This window comes from Gadus morhua, chromosome 6 (genome assembly GCF_902167405.1).
Source record: "Gadus morhua chromosome 6, gadMor3.0, whole genome shotgun sequence".
NCBI lineage: Eukaryota > Metazoa > Chordata > Actinopteri > Gadiformes > Gadidae > Gadus > Gadus morhua.
In genome coordinates, this window is record NC_044053.1 from 5,695,228 (window position 1) to 5,709,656 (window position 14,429).

Below are 14,429 nucleotides of genomic sequence, written 5' to 3' on the forward strand. Positions count from 1 at the left end.
AAAGCTACACTTCATCTTTCTCTCTATAACCTTGGTCAGGTGAGTGAATGAGGAACTCATTAAAATGTACATGAGCAGAGACATAACTTAGATCTGAGCCAACATACAGGAAGAATATATAGTTAGAGATTAAAGGTTCAACAAAACCATAATCAACTAATATTAATACTGCAATGACTGTTGATTAGTAAATGCTCTTAATCCTGTTAATTGCTACTACTGTTAATAATGTTAACGCTGTTAATGCAGCTAATACTGTTCTCTTTTAATACTATTGATACTGGTCTCTTTTAGTACTGTTACTATTGTAAACACTGTTAAAGCCGTTCACACTGTTTACTGGTAATACTGTTGATACTGACTTCTATTCATTTTGTTTTGTTGATACAGTTCTCTGTTAATTCTTCTCACTGTTGATACTGTTGATAATGTTCTTTGTTAATACTGTTAATCCTGTTGATACTGTTCTGTTAATACTGTGTTTAGACCCGGCTCCAGGCCGTAATAAACTATTGGAGAGGGTGATGATGGAAAGAGTAAACTTAACATAATTTAATGAAGGACGACCACTAAATTGAAGTAATGACATGTGTAGATCAGCAGCATCAGTAACACAGTAAGTGGATGATGGATATATGTTATGTAGTGGTGTAGAGTCGACAAAGCAGGGTAATGGAACAAAAAGCGGGAAGTTGAGCAGCCTGCACAACGGAAAGCGAGTGCACTGGGGTCGAGGGCTTGAAGACTGCGTCATTCAAAATGGCAGCTTCTGAGATCACATGACACTGGTGATTCCACCTCTCCGTAATGAGCCACTGGCTCCTCCCACGACCTCCAACACATGAGCAGGGGACCCGCCCCCAGTCTCCTCGAGCCGCAGGGTCGGCACAACTGATAGTACTGTTAATGCTGCTCTGTTAAAGGTCCCATGACATGCTATTTTATGTATTCTTTAATATAGGTATTAGTGGGCAACTAACACAGTATTCAAAGACATTCCCGAAATTCAGCCGTGGTGCAGAGTTACAGCCACTCCGAGCCAGTCGCACATTGAGCTTCCCCCAAATGCGCTGTTTTGGTGTCTCTAGCTATAATGCAAATGAGGAGGAGCGAGGCGGGTCAAGGAGGAGGGTGGGGGTGTGGCCCTGAGCAGCTTGCAGCCACGGTACCATGCGCTCTGTTTACAGTGGATGCATCGCAATGGCGAGGCGCACACAGCCTTTAGCCGTGTTCTGTAAATATTCTAGAACACACGGGAGTCCTGGAGCTCTATATCTAAATATTATCATATAGCCTACACAGATATCTATATCATATAATATATATTATCACATATATTAGGTGAGGGGCCAGACTAAGAATGGTTCAAAAAACTCCAATGAAGAACGAAAAAAGAGGAGATGTGACCCGGCCCGGAGGAAGCCCGGGGCCCCCGTCTGGAGCCAGGCCCAGACGGAGGGCTCGATGGCGAGCGCCTGGTGGCCGGGTTTGCCACGGAGCCCGGTCGGGCACAGCCCGAACAAACTACGTGGCACCCCCCCTCTCTTCATCCCATGGGCCCACCACCTGTGGGAAGACCCGTTGGGGTCGGGTGCGCAGCCACATGGGTGGCAGCGAAGGTCAGGGGTCTCGACGGACCAGACCCGGGCGGCAGAAGCTGGCTCTGGGGACGTGGAACGTCACCTCGCTGTGGGGAAAGGAACCGGAGCTTGTGAGGGAGGTGGAGCGCTATCAGTTAGATCTGGTGGGGCTTACCTCCACGCACAGTCTCAGCTCTGGTACCGTACTCCTGGATAAGGGTTGGACTCTATTCTTCTCCGGAGTTGCCGAGGGCGTGAGGCGCCGGGCGGGTGTGGGGATACTCATAAATCCCCGGCTGAGCGCCGCGGTGTTGGAGTTTACCCCGGTAGACGAGAGGGTCGCCTCCCTGCGCCTAAGGGTTGTAGGGGGGAAAACTCTGACTGTTGTTTGTGCATATGCACCAAACAGCAGCTCAGAGTACTCGGCCTTCTTGGAGACCCTGAATGGAGTCCTGTATGGGGCTCCAGTAGGGGACTCCGTAGTTCTGCTGGGAGACTTCAACGCCCACGTGGGCAACGATGGAGACACCTGGAGAGGCGTGGTGGGGAGGAACGGCCTCCCTGATCTAAACCCGAGCGGTCGTTTGTTATTGGACTTCTGTGCTAGTCATGGATTATCCATAACAAACACCATGTTCGAACATAAGGGTGCTCATAAGTGTACCTGGTACCAGAGTACCCTAGGCCGAAGATCGATGATCGATTTCGTGATCGTGTCATCTGACCTGAGGCCGCATGTTTTGGACACTCGGGTAAAGAGAGGGGCGGAACTGTCAACCGACCACCATCTGGTTGTGAGTTGGATCAGGGAATGGGGGAAATTTCCGGATAGACCTGGTAAGCCCAAACGAGTAGTGCGGGTGAACTGGGAACGTCTGGAGGAGGCCCCCGTCCTAGGTATCTTCAACTCACACCTCCGGCGGAGCTTTTCTGGCATTCCTGTGGAGGTTGGGGGCATTGAGCCGGAGTGGGCGGTGTTCAAAGCCTCCATTGCTGAAGCTGCGGTGGCTAGCTGTGGCCTCAGGGTCTTAGGCTCCTCAAGGGGCGGTAACCCTCGGACACCGTGGTGGACACCGGTGGTCAGGGAAGCCGTCCGACTGAAGAAGGAGGCCTTCCGGGATATGATATCCTGGAGGACTCCTGACTCGGTTGCAGGGTACCGACAGGCTCGAAGGGCTGCAGCGGCTGCCGTGTCGGAGGCTAAGCAGCGGGTGTGGGAGAAGTTCGGAGAGGCCATGGAGAAGGACTTTCGGTCGGCACCAAAGTGTTTCTGGAAGACTATCCGGCACCTCAGGAGGGGGAAACGGGGAACCATCCAAGCTGTGTACAGTAAGGATGGGACTCTGTTGACCTCAACTGAGGAGGTCGTCGGACGTTGGAAGGAACACTTTGAGGAACTCCTGAATCCGAATAACACGCCCTCTATGTTGGAGGCAGAGCTCGAGGTTGATGGTGTTTCGTCGTCAATTTCCCTGGTGGAGGTCACTGAGGTAGTCAAACATCTCCGCAGTGGCAAAGCCCCAGGGATTGATGAGATCCAGCCAGAAATGCTAAAGGCTCTGGGTGTTGAGGGGCTGTCATGGTTGACACGCCTATTCAACATCGCGTGGGAGTCGGGTACAGTGCCAAAGGAGTGGCAAACCGGGGTGGTGGTTCCCCTGTTCAAAAAGGGGGACCAGAGAGTGTGTGCCAATTACCGGGGTATCACACTTCTCAGCCTCCCTGGTAAAGTCTACTCCAAGGTGCTGGAAAGGAGGGTTCGGCCGATCGTCGAACCTCAGATTGAAGAGGAACAATGCGGTTTTCGCCCCGGACGTGGAACTACGGACCAGCTCTTCACTCTCGCAAGGATCCTGGAGGGGGCCTGGGAGTATGCCCATCCGGTCTACATGTGTTTTGTGGATCTGGAGAAGGCGTATGACCGGGTCCCCCGGGAGAAACTGTGGGAGGTGCTGCGGGAGTATGGGGTAAGGGGGTCTATCCTCAGGGCCATCCAATCTTTGTACTCCCAAAGCGAGAGCTGTGTTCGTGTTCTCGGCAGCCAGTCAGTTTCGTTCTCAGTGGGTGCTGGTTTCCGCCAGGGCTGCGCCTTGTCACCAATCCTGTTTGTGATATACATGGACAGGATATCGAGGCGTAGTCGTGGTGGGGAGGGGTTGCAGTTCGGTGGTCTGAGGATCTCGTCACTGCTTTTTGCAGATGATGTGGTCCTCATTGGATCATCGGCCTGTGACCTTCAGCACTCACTGGATCGGCTGGCGGCCGAGTGTGAAGCGGCTGGGATGAGGATCAGCACCGCTAAATCTGAGGCCATGACTCTTAGCAGGAAACCGGTGGATTGCTTACTCCGGGTAGGAAATGAGTCCTTAGCCCAGGTGAAGGAGTTCAAGTACCTCGGGGTCTTGTTCGCGAGTGAGGGTACTATGGAGCGTGAGATTGGCCGGAGAATCGGAGCAGCGGGGGCGGTATTGCGTTCGCTTTACCGCACCGTTGTAACGAAAAGAGAGCTGAGCCGCAAGGCAAAGCTCTCGATCTACCGGTCGATCTTCGTTCCTATCCTCACCTATGGTCATGAGGGCTGGGTGATGACCGAAAGGACGAGATCGCGGGTACAAGCGGCCGAGATGAGTTTTCTCAGAAGGGTGGCTGGCGTCTCCCTTAGGGATAGGGTGAGAAGCTCAGCCATCCGTGAGGAACTCGGATTAGAGCCGCTGCTCCTTTACTTAGAAAGGAGTCAGCTGAGGTGGTTCGGGCATCTGGTAAGGATGCCGACTGGGCGCCTTCCTTGGGAGGTGTTTCAGGCACGTCCAGTGGGGAGGAGACCTCGGGGAAGACCCAGGACTAGGTGGAGAGATTATATCTCAACACTGGCCTGGGAACGCCTCGGGATCCCCCCGTCAGAGCTGGTCAATGTGGCCCGGGAAAGGGAAGTCTGGGGCCCCTTGCTTGAGCTGCTCCCCCCGCGACCCGACCCCGGATAAGCGGATGACGATGAGGATGATGAGGATATATTATCACGGCCAAAAGCAGCTTTTGGCCGTGATAATATGTATTATATGATATAGATATCTATGTAGGCTATTATATGATATTATGATATATTCATACTGCCTGTAGCCTACAGGCAGTATGAACAGAGCAGGATCAACAGAAGTAACAGGGAATGGTAGCAACAGAGCAGTATCAACAGTATTAACAGTCTGTTAATACTGTTAATACTGCTCTGTTAATACTATTGATACTGCTCTGTTAATACTGCCCTGTTAACACTTTTGATAATAATCTCTGTTAATAGTGTTGATACTGCTCTGTTAATACTGCCTGTAGCAAAGGTCCATGTTACACCCCAACTAGGAGGCCGCCCCACCCCACCTGGGTGACTTATTTTGGGCTCCTCAAGACAAAGGACGTAGGGTGGTGGTGTTAAAAATATTGTTTATTGAACAAGTGTGAGAATGAACAAGGCAAGGGGGCTCCGCTGCCGACTGCAGGCGGCTGGTCTAACCTGTGCTCACTGATTACTCAATGTGCAACAGGTGTGTAGCCTCACCCAGCACCAGAGTCCCATCAGACTCCGCCAGCTGAGGCTGCTTAAACCAGCCATCACACACACACACACACACACACACACACACACACACACACACACACACACACACACACACACACACACACACACACACACACACACACACTGCCACAGTGGCCTTAGGCCCCAGTAGTTAATAATAACCACTCCCTGGGCATGTTTATGAAAATAGGAACTTCCGGTTGGGGGGAGGGGGGCTGGTGGGGGTGTTTATGACGGCACTTCCGGTTGGTGTTGTTATGTATAATGTCTGCGTTGTGCCTTATGGGTCATCTAGAGTGCGAGCCTGCAAGGGGTCATGTGAAGCGTTGTATGGCCATGTCTCTTCCTCTCTTTGCGTGTGTTGTAATCAGATTCCAGGCAACGTTTTGGGGGTATGGTGTTGTTCTTCCCCCCTCTGGCTAGCGTCGCCAATAGCCTTAGGGCTACATGTTTACCATCTGGTAGACAACCACATCCTCCACAAGCCAGCCAAAGTGAATTTGTGTGTGTGTGTGTGTGTGTGTGTGTGTGTGTGTGTGTGTGTGTGTGTGTGTGTGGGTGTGTGTGTGTGTGTGTGTGTGTGTGTGTGTGAGTGTGTGTGTGTGTGTGTTTTGATGAAAAATGCGTTAAATATTATTATATGTAACCTCTTAATACATACATATATATATATATATATATATATATATATATATATATATATATATATATATATATATATATATATATATATATATATATATGTGTATAGAGGTCATCGTATTATAGGGGGTATTCATAATGTGATATATCAGGGTTAAAAAGAGGTGTTCACCATATGCGGGTTCCGTTTGTGGGTCACTTAGACAACATATTAGGAGTTATCATGATACTATTAAATGATGTTTTAATAATTTCGTTTATTATAAGATATATGTATTAACCATACTTATCAATAGTAGATAGTCTAGTGTGTGAATGAGTAGGCATAGGCCATTGGTGTCTAGGAACTGTGTATTATCAGTGTGTCTACTGGACAGGATGTCGTGACACACGGTGACGGTAAGTATACGACTCCTAATGATGTGTGGACTTGGTCTGCGACCCTCTGGTTAGCGTCGCCAATAGCCTTAGGGTTGCATGTTTACCATCTGGTAAACAACCACATCCACCATAAGCATACCTAAGTGAATTTGTGTGTGACTTATTGCTATTCTGTGTGGTTTAATATAGGGCCTACGTTCTCCTCTACTTATGGGTCATCTAGAGTGCGAGCCTGCTAGGGGTCATGTGAAGCGTTGTATGGCCATGTCGCTTCCTCTCTTTGCGTGTGCTGTAATCAGATTCCAGGCATTGTGTTGGGTGTATGGCGTTGTTCTTCGGCCCTAGGGCTAGTGTCGCCAATAGCCTTAGGGCTACATGTTTACCATCTGGTAGACAACCACATCCTCCATAAGCCAGCCTAAGTGAATTTGTGTGTGTGTGTGTGTGTGTGTGTGTGTGTGTGTGTGTGTGTGTGTGTGTGTGTGTGTGTGTTTGATGTAATAATGCGTTGAATATTATTATATGTAACCTCTTAATACATACATATATATATATATATATATATATATATATATATATATATATATATATATATATGTGTATAGAGGTCATCGTATTATAGGGGGTATTCATAATGTGATATATCAGGGTTAAAAAGAGGTGTTCACCATATGCGGGTTCCGTTTGTGGGTCACTTAGAAAACATATTAGGAGTTATCATGATACTATTAAATGATGTTCTATTAATTTCGTTTATTATAAGATATATGTATTAACCACTTATCAATAGTATATAGTCTATTGTGCGAATGAGTAGGCGTAGGCCATTGGTATCTAGGCATGCGCACTAACGGTGTGTCTATTGGTCAGGAGGTCATGACACCGGGGGTAGGAGGGTCGGGTATACTGGTGATTATCTATCGGGGGTATATATCGACCCAGTGCAGAATGAACATAGCCCTGATCCTCCAAACGTCTGAGAGCTAGGCTAAGCTAGTAGACTCGTCATAGCGGCTGCAGAAAAAAGAGAAGAAAAAAAAAAAAACAGCTACTCCAACCTGCGCAACTATGCCTACTGACTGTAAGTATTCATATGAGTGTAATATATTATTATTATTATTATTATTATATCATGACTATGACCATGTGTATACGCGGCCCATATCTGATTTATACATAGTTTTTCCGCAGTGATTTCTGACGTCGGCTATGAGAGCGTGAAAAGGCATCAGGGTCCACGCGCACGTAAGATGATTTTATAGCAGCGTATAATATATAGATCCCTCTCACTCTATCATTATTATTATTATCGGCTATAATATATGCATAGAATAACCGCTAAATCGTATGTTTCTGTGGTGTAGCAGGTGCATATGATATTCGGTTGAATAATCAAAGAACAATACTCGGAGATCGGACCAATGTGGAGGCCTGTGGTAGTTATGGTGAGTTATTAGTACACACACTATTTTCATACATGTATTACATCTATTTTATTGTGCATTTAATAATGAATAATAAAAAAGACCAGCCATCCCTAACCCCTGTATACTTTTGTATTTTCTGTTTTTTTATTGGTTTACGTATAGTGCCTATCGTGAATAGTGTGAAACAGTGGACCCCTGGATCAAACCGTCTAACCAAGAAAAACCTTAAAAGACCGAACCGTGCTCTGCCTCTACCCTGCTCGCCGCTAACAGTGGTGCAACAGCAGATCCCGTATAAAAAGGGACGCAAGGACACCGCTGATAGTGTTTTAGCTCCAGAGAATTATAACTTGGTTCTCCAGGCAGTTATAAACCCACAAATCGCGCAGCCAGTGACCGTATGGTCTGAGTCCAAACAACAAGTGGTCGGGGCGGTGGATGTGCATGTGTCTGCGCCGCCTGCAGAGACCGTTACTGTACAGCCGGATGGATGCATTCAGCATGGTAGGAAATTAAAGAAAAATGTATATGCTATAGAGGTGGGATGAACATGCGGGGTGTGATAATGATTATGTCTATTTCTTTTTTCTATTACAAACAGTCCTTGGTGACCCTCAGTATGCACCACTACCAGAACTGACCGATGAGGATATCGAGGCTCTCGCCGACATTCCGTTGTGGCCCTCAGGCGCTGTTGGAACAGCTCGACTTCACTCCAGCTCAGTGGATAGACCCTCCAGCTACTTCCGTAGGGGGTACCGCCAGGGCAGAACCTGTAAACCATCAGCCTGCAGCCCCCGCCTCTGGATCACGACCCATCATCCAGGCCTCTATTCACGATCCGCCAGGCACTGTGAGTCCCTACGCCTACGGGGCAGTGGCTACGCTCCTACCTGTCGGTGCAGCGGTTGCTGGTGAATACATTGCGGGTGGGCCATGTACCAAATGTTGTAAGGATTGTGCTGATAAATTAACCGTGGTAACTACAGCGGCTGATGTAAATGCCTTAACCATTGGTCGTCAGTGTAAACTGGGTGCATTGTCTGTGAAACGTAATGACATCAGATTTCAGGCTATCGAAGAGCAAACGAAGCAGTCACTCAAGACACTCGGGGCCATCAAGGCCGAGATAGCGCGTGATCGTCGTGCTATTGCATCCCAGAAAGCCGCGCTAGTGCGTTATGGTCTGGCTATAGAATCAATACAGCAGAAGAATTTGGCAGTCGAGGCAGCAGTGCGTGTTAACACTCTGGCTTTGGATAGGGGGCCTAAGATATCTAATATAGCTCGGAAAATATGGCTAATTGAAGATCCGGCGCAGGATAACATCAGGGCCTACAAGGCCCTGTCTGCCCGGATGACTGTTATGAATAATGCACTGGATAAGCTTACGATGAATCGTTAGTATTTGATTTGTGGTTTTGGGGTGTTCTTTTTATTTTTTGTTTGTTTGCTTTTTGCGTTTATTCTGTGGAGGGGGTAATTTTTTTTGTTTTAAACTGAACGCAATAAAACTTTTTTCTTTTAATATCTGACTAACTTTTTTTTTTTTTTTTTATCTATCGGCATAAAAACTATAGCTGAACACAATGCATAAAGCTATTAGCCCCAGGAAAAGGAAATTCAAATCTGTAGATGTAAATCCCAAGAGACGGCGTAGATCTGATAGCGGGGGTAGCATTATGGATGTAGAACTTGAAGAGATGGCAATGAGGTATGATGCAACCGGCGATACGTCTCATTTGCTGGCTGTAGGACGTGTGGGGGGTGGGGGCATGAGTGCTGAAGGTGGTTTAGACATGCGGGAAATACGCGCCGACATAGCTAGAACTAGACGTGTGTTAATTGCTGCTGATGCATGGGGGGGTAGAATGACGGATGCACTAGACAGGGCTGCTATGATAAATGTTTCGAACGATCCATGTGTAGATGGCGGGGAGGTGTGTGTGGGGTTAGATGTCCCCGGGGATTTAGACACACGGGATGTGTTGTATGCGGCGGCATACACCAGAGATGTGCTTAACACTGTCGATGGGTGGCTGGCTAGTGCACAAGAGAGGCTAGACATAGCCGCTCAGATAGACATAACATCGTCGATAGATGTATCGCATGTGTCGCAACGTGACGAAGGGGATGGTGAGGGTTTTCAGGAACCCCTGGCTGCTGCAGGGGGTAGGACTGGTGACTCTATAGAGTCGAATATACAGGGCGGTGGCGGTGGTGGTGGTGGTGGTGGCGGTGTTGTTGATGTTGATGGTGACGATGGCGGTGCTGATGTTGTTGGCTGTGGTGATGATGATGGTGGTGATGATGGTACACCTGCGCCTATGGAGGCCGGTGATGATGATGACGAGTTGCATACTAGATTATTTCCCCGCTTTAACGGTTTTGAGGTTAGACAGACCATTGATCTGAGAAGTATATCCCTTGTAAACGTGCAAGAGGTCCCTGATTTGATCAGGGAGAGGCTGTCGGGGGTCATAACAAACTGCTCACAGAGTACAGCCGACGGTAGTGTCTTAAACGTTGTTTTGAGAGGGCCTTCATTGGCAGCTGATGTGCAGGCTGTGCTTGTGGCAGGTGATGATTACAATGCAGATTTGTTTATGGATCATATCAGCCAAGTCATACAGAGTAACGACACAGGTCTGACGGATGATGTGTTAGAGCTGGTGGTCACAGGGGTCCATAACAAACGGGGTGGTGGGCGTCTGAAGTTAAAAACAATTCCCTATGATGAGATCATAAACAAGAAGAAATTAAATCTCTACACACCTAGTAACACGCATAACAATTTGTGTTTCTCACTATGCATGATACATTTTCTGCAGGAGGGGGTAACCGGAGGCAGTACAGTGCCCGACGAGACTAATTTGGAGGCGGCTCGCAAATTACATAGCGAGCTGGGGTACGGTCCAGATCACTCTGTGGGTTTCTCGGATGTTTTCAAATTTGAGAGACATCTAGATGTTAAAATCTTGATATTTCATCATAATGATGCATTCAAGAAGCTGGAGATGTTCCAGACGCATACGGGCCAACATCCTAAAACAATATGGTTGTACCTACATGATAACCATTATCATCGTATAGTGAACCGCACGGCTTTCTTTGGTACGCGACATGTGTGTGAATATTGCTACAAGGCCCACGAGGGAATTCTATTCCACAAATGCCCGGTCCATTGCAATGTGTGTCTGACAGTGTGCGATAGCCTGGCAGGTCGTACTATAAAGTGCACGGACTGTAGTCGTATATGCCGCTCGCAGGTCTGCTACGCCATACATAAGCAACATTCTGCCGTACATAAAATGATACCATGTGAAAAGATCAAATACTGTAATCGGTGTTGTAGACAGTATATCATACCGCAGAAGAAAAAGAAGAAAAAGAAGAGGGGGGAGGAGGAGGAGGAGGAGGAGGAGGGGGGGGAGGAGGAGGGGGAGGAGGAGGAGAAGGCCTATAAGGGGCATGTATGCAGCGTGTCAAAGTGTCATCACTGCGGTGAACCGATACTCAGCGACACTGTGCATGAATGTTTTATTCAGCCGTACGACCGCCTTAAGAAACGCAAGCGCAAGGGTCGACGCCAAGGTGAGGGGGAACCGTTATACGACGGCTGCACCTGTAGATGATGATGATGCTGATAATAGCCGTTTATCTGATGATTACATATTTTATGATTTCGAAACGCGCGTGCATGAGGGTCGACACGAAGCAAACTTTGTGGCTGCTAAGACTTCTGAAGGCGAGGAATGGTATGCTAGCGGTACAGATTGCGTGGGAGAGTTTGTGAGACGCTACAGAACAGGGGCTTATAGGTTGTTTACATTCATTGCACACAACGCATCGGGCTTCGACAGCTATCTCGTTCTGGAATACATGACCAAGCAGGGTATTATACCCTTTATAGTCATGAAGGGTAGCAGAGTCGTTATGATGCGCGATGATGCCTACAGCCAGAGATGGGTCGACTCATTTAGCTTTTTGCCCATGCGGTTGGCTAAAGCACCGGAGGCGTTGGATTTTGAAGATATGGCGAAAGGTCATTTTCCTCATAAATTTAACACACGGGCCAACGATTCTTATGTCGGTGCATACCCTGAGATCTCATATTATGGTTATGATTCCATGACTAGCGATCAAAAGACAGATTTCGCTATATGGTACAGATCTGTAAGGCACAAAAAATTTGACATTCAGAAACAGCTGCGCCGCTACTGTGTCAACGATGTGAGGATCCTGCACACGGCGTGTGGGATCTACAGGGCAAATTTCATAGAGTGTGTAACTATAGACCCCTTTGCATATGCCACTCTGGCTTCGGCGTGCATGGCCACCTTCAAAAAGTCGTTCTTGAAAAAAAACGTCTTGGCATTGACCTACGAGGGGGTCTACAGGAAAAAGCAAAAGTCGTTCTCATGTGCATCCATCCAGTGGCTTGAATATCTATCCCACTCCAATAACCTGGAGATTCAGCACGCTCTCAAGCATGGGGAGGCTGAATATGGTCCATTCTTCCTAGATGGATATGCACCTGCTATAAACACAGCCTATGAATTTGCAGGATGCTTTTATCATGGGTGTGTACGTTGCTACAACGCCGGTCATAAGAATCCTGTCGTCAAAAAGACCTATGGTGAATTATGGTTGCAGTTTCACCTCAAAGTCACGGCCCTCAAAAGAGATCATGGTTTAAGAGTTGTGGTCATGTGGGAGTGTGAGTGGCACAGACTGAAAAAGACAGATGCTGCAGTGCATGCATTCTTGGCTACTCTGAAGATACAACCCAGGATTGATCCTCGCGACTCTCTCTATGGGGGTCGCACCAATGCCATCAAAATGTACCACAAGGCCGAGCCCGGTGAAAAAATACGCTACTATGACTTTACCTCTCTCTACCCCACAGTACAGGCCCGCTGTCCATATCCTATAGGACACCCCAAGATCATTTTCAGGAATTTTGGTCCTTTGGCTGGGTATTTCGGCATCGTCAAATGCACTGTGTTGCCCCCCAGAGGTCTTTACCATCCTGTGCTCCCTTACAGGTGTCATGGGAAGCTGATGTTTCCCCTCTGTGGTACATGCGCCACTGAGCTCAATCAGACAGACGCATGTCATCACGGCGACGATGAAAGGGCTCTGACAGGTACATGGGTGACTTTAGAGGTACAAAAGGCCGTAGAAAAGGGGTACGTGATAATACAGATGCATGAAGTATGGCACTACCCCAAGCGGTCAAAGTCTCTGTTTAAAGGGTATGTCAAAACGTTTCTCAAGCGTAAACAGGAGGCTTCAGGATACCCCAGCACAGTGGATACTGTGGAGAAACAGCAGGCGTATGTGCAAAACTATCTGGTTAAGGAAGGCATACAGCTGGATCACGACAACATGATCGTTAACAAAGCCATGTGTAATTGCAACAAGTTGATTCTCAACAGCCTGTGGGGTCGCTTTTCGCTACGCCCAGACCTACCCACTTGTGAGCTCATTGCTGAACCTGAAAGGTTCACCCAGCTCATGTTCAGCGACAGCTATCACATAAGCCACTTTTGTTTTGTTTCTGATGAGGCGGCCCTTGTACAATGGAAACACAAAGATGCCCGTCTCGAAAGGGCTCGGGATGTTAACGTGATTGTGGGGGCTGTGACTACGGCCCATGCCAGGCTCATGCTCTATGACCTTCTAGACAAATTACAGGAGCGTATCCTCTATTGTGACACAGACAGCATCATTTTTGTTTCTAAGGAGGGTGATTGGGTACCCCCTTTAGGTCCTTATCTGGGCGACTTGACCGACGAGATAAATGATGGCGATCGGTATGGTACCGAGCAGGAGGATTACATTAGCGAATAAGTCTCAACAGGTCCTAAAAGCTATGCCTACCACACACGTCAGCACAAGTCTGTAGTCAAATGCAAAGGGGTGACTTTAAATGCAGCAAATGCTAAAGTGGTCACCCAGCAGACACTGAAATGTCTAATAGATGATTTTGTCAACAATCGGCCGCAAACCCGCGACATCACCACCACGGTAGATACCATTCAAAGGAATAAGAATAAGCTTCTGCTTAAAAACGCTACTGTGGTTAAACGACTTAGGGTGGTTTACAACAAACGCAGGGTTTTTCCCGACTACACTACGCTTCCTTACGGCTATTAACCATTTTGTTTATAGTGTTTATAGTGTTTTTATAACTTTTTATATTATTCATTTTGTATTTTGAGGTGGTATGCATATTGTGTTAAGAAAATCAGTTCATACTATACTATAATCATGTTATTAACTATTTTGTTTTGATTTATTGTTTTCAAATTGATCCATGTGTTCTTCTCCTTTTAATCTTTTTATTTGAATCATTCTGTATTTTAGGGGGTATATATACAGGATTCACATGTTAAATGTATATGTGTCATAATGTATCTGTATATACTTTTATATGCGTCATGCATTAATGATGAATGACTGTGTTAATAATCATGCATGTGTTAATAAAGAATGTTAACCGTCACATGTTTCACGGTTCTATGGTCACAAGGCAGCCGTCCGTCAGAGGGGATGCACACAGACCGCAGAGATGGCTGTTGCACACGCTACGTTTGATCCTAGGCTACAGCACCCGTTCAGCATGGTAGTATCGGGACCGTCAAACAGCGGCAAAACCTACTTTGTCAAAACAGTCATTGAAAATATGGATCGGTTATTCTCAGAAAAGATTGAAAATATAGTATATATTTATTCATGCTGGCAGCCCATATACGATGATCTGCTTAAAATAAGGAACATTCACTTTATAGAAGGGATCCCCAAATCTCTATGCGATGATAC

At 47.1% G+C, this 14,429-nt stretch overlaps 1 long non-coding RNA gene across 1 annotated transcript; it reads left to right on the plus strand.

Moving 5' to 3' along the window:
- Positions 1-7,321: 7,321 nt before the first annotated feature.
- LOC115545360 (uncharacterized) lies at positions 7,322-7,992 on the plus strand. The gene is made up of 3 exons (XR_003977078.1): positions 7,322-7,419; positions 7,539-7,619; positions 7,764-7,992. It is a non-coding gene; the product is annotated as an uncharacterized LOC115545360 (long non-coding RNA).
- The last annotated feature ends 6,437 nt before the right edge of the window (positions 7,993-14,429 follow it).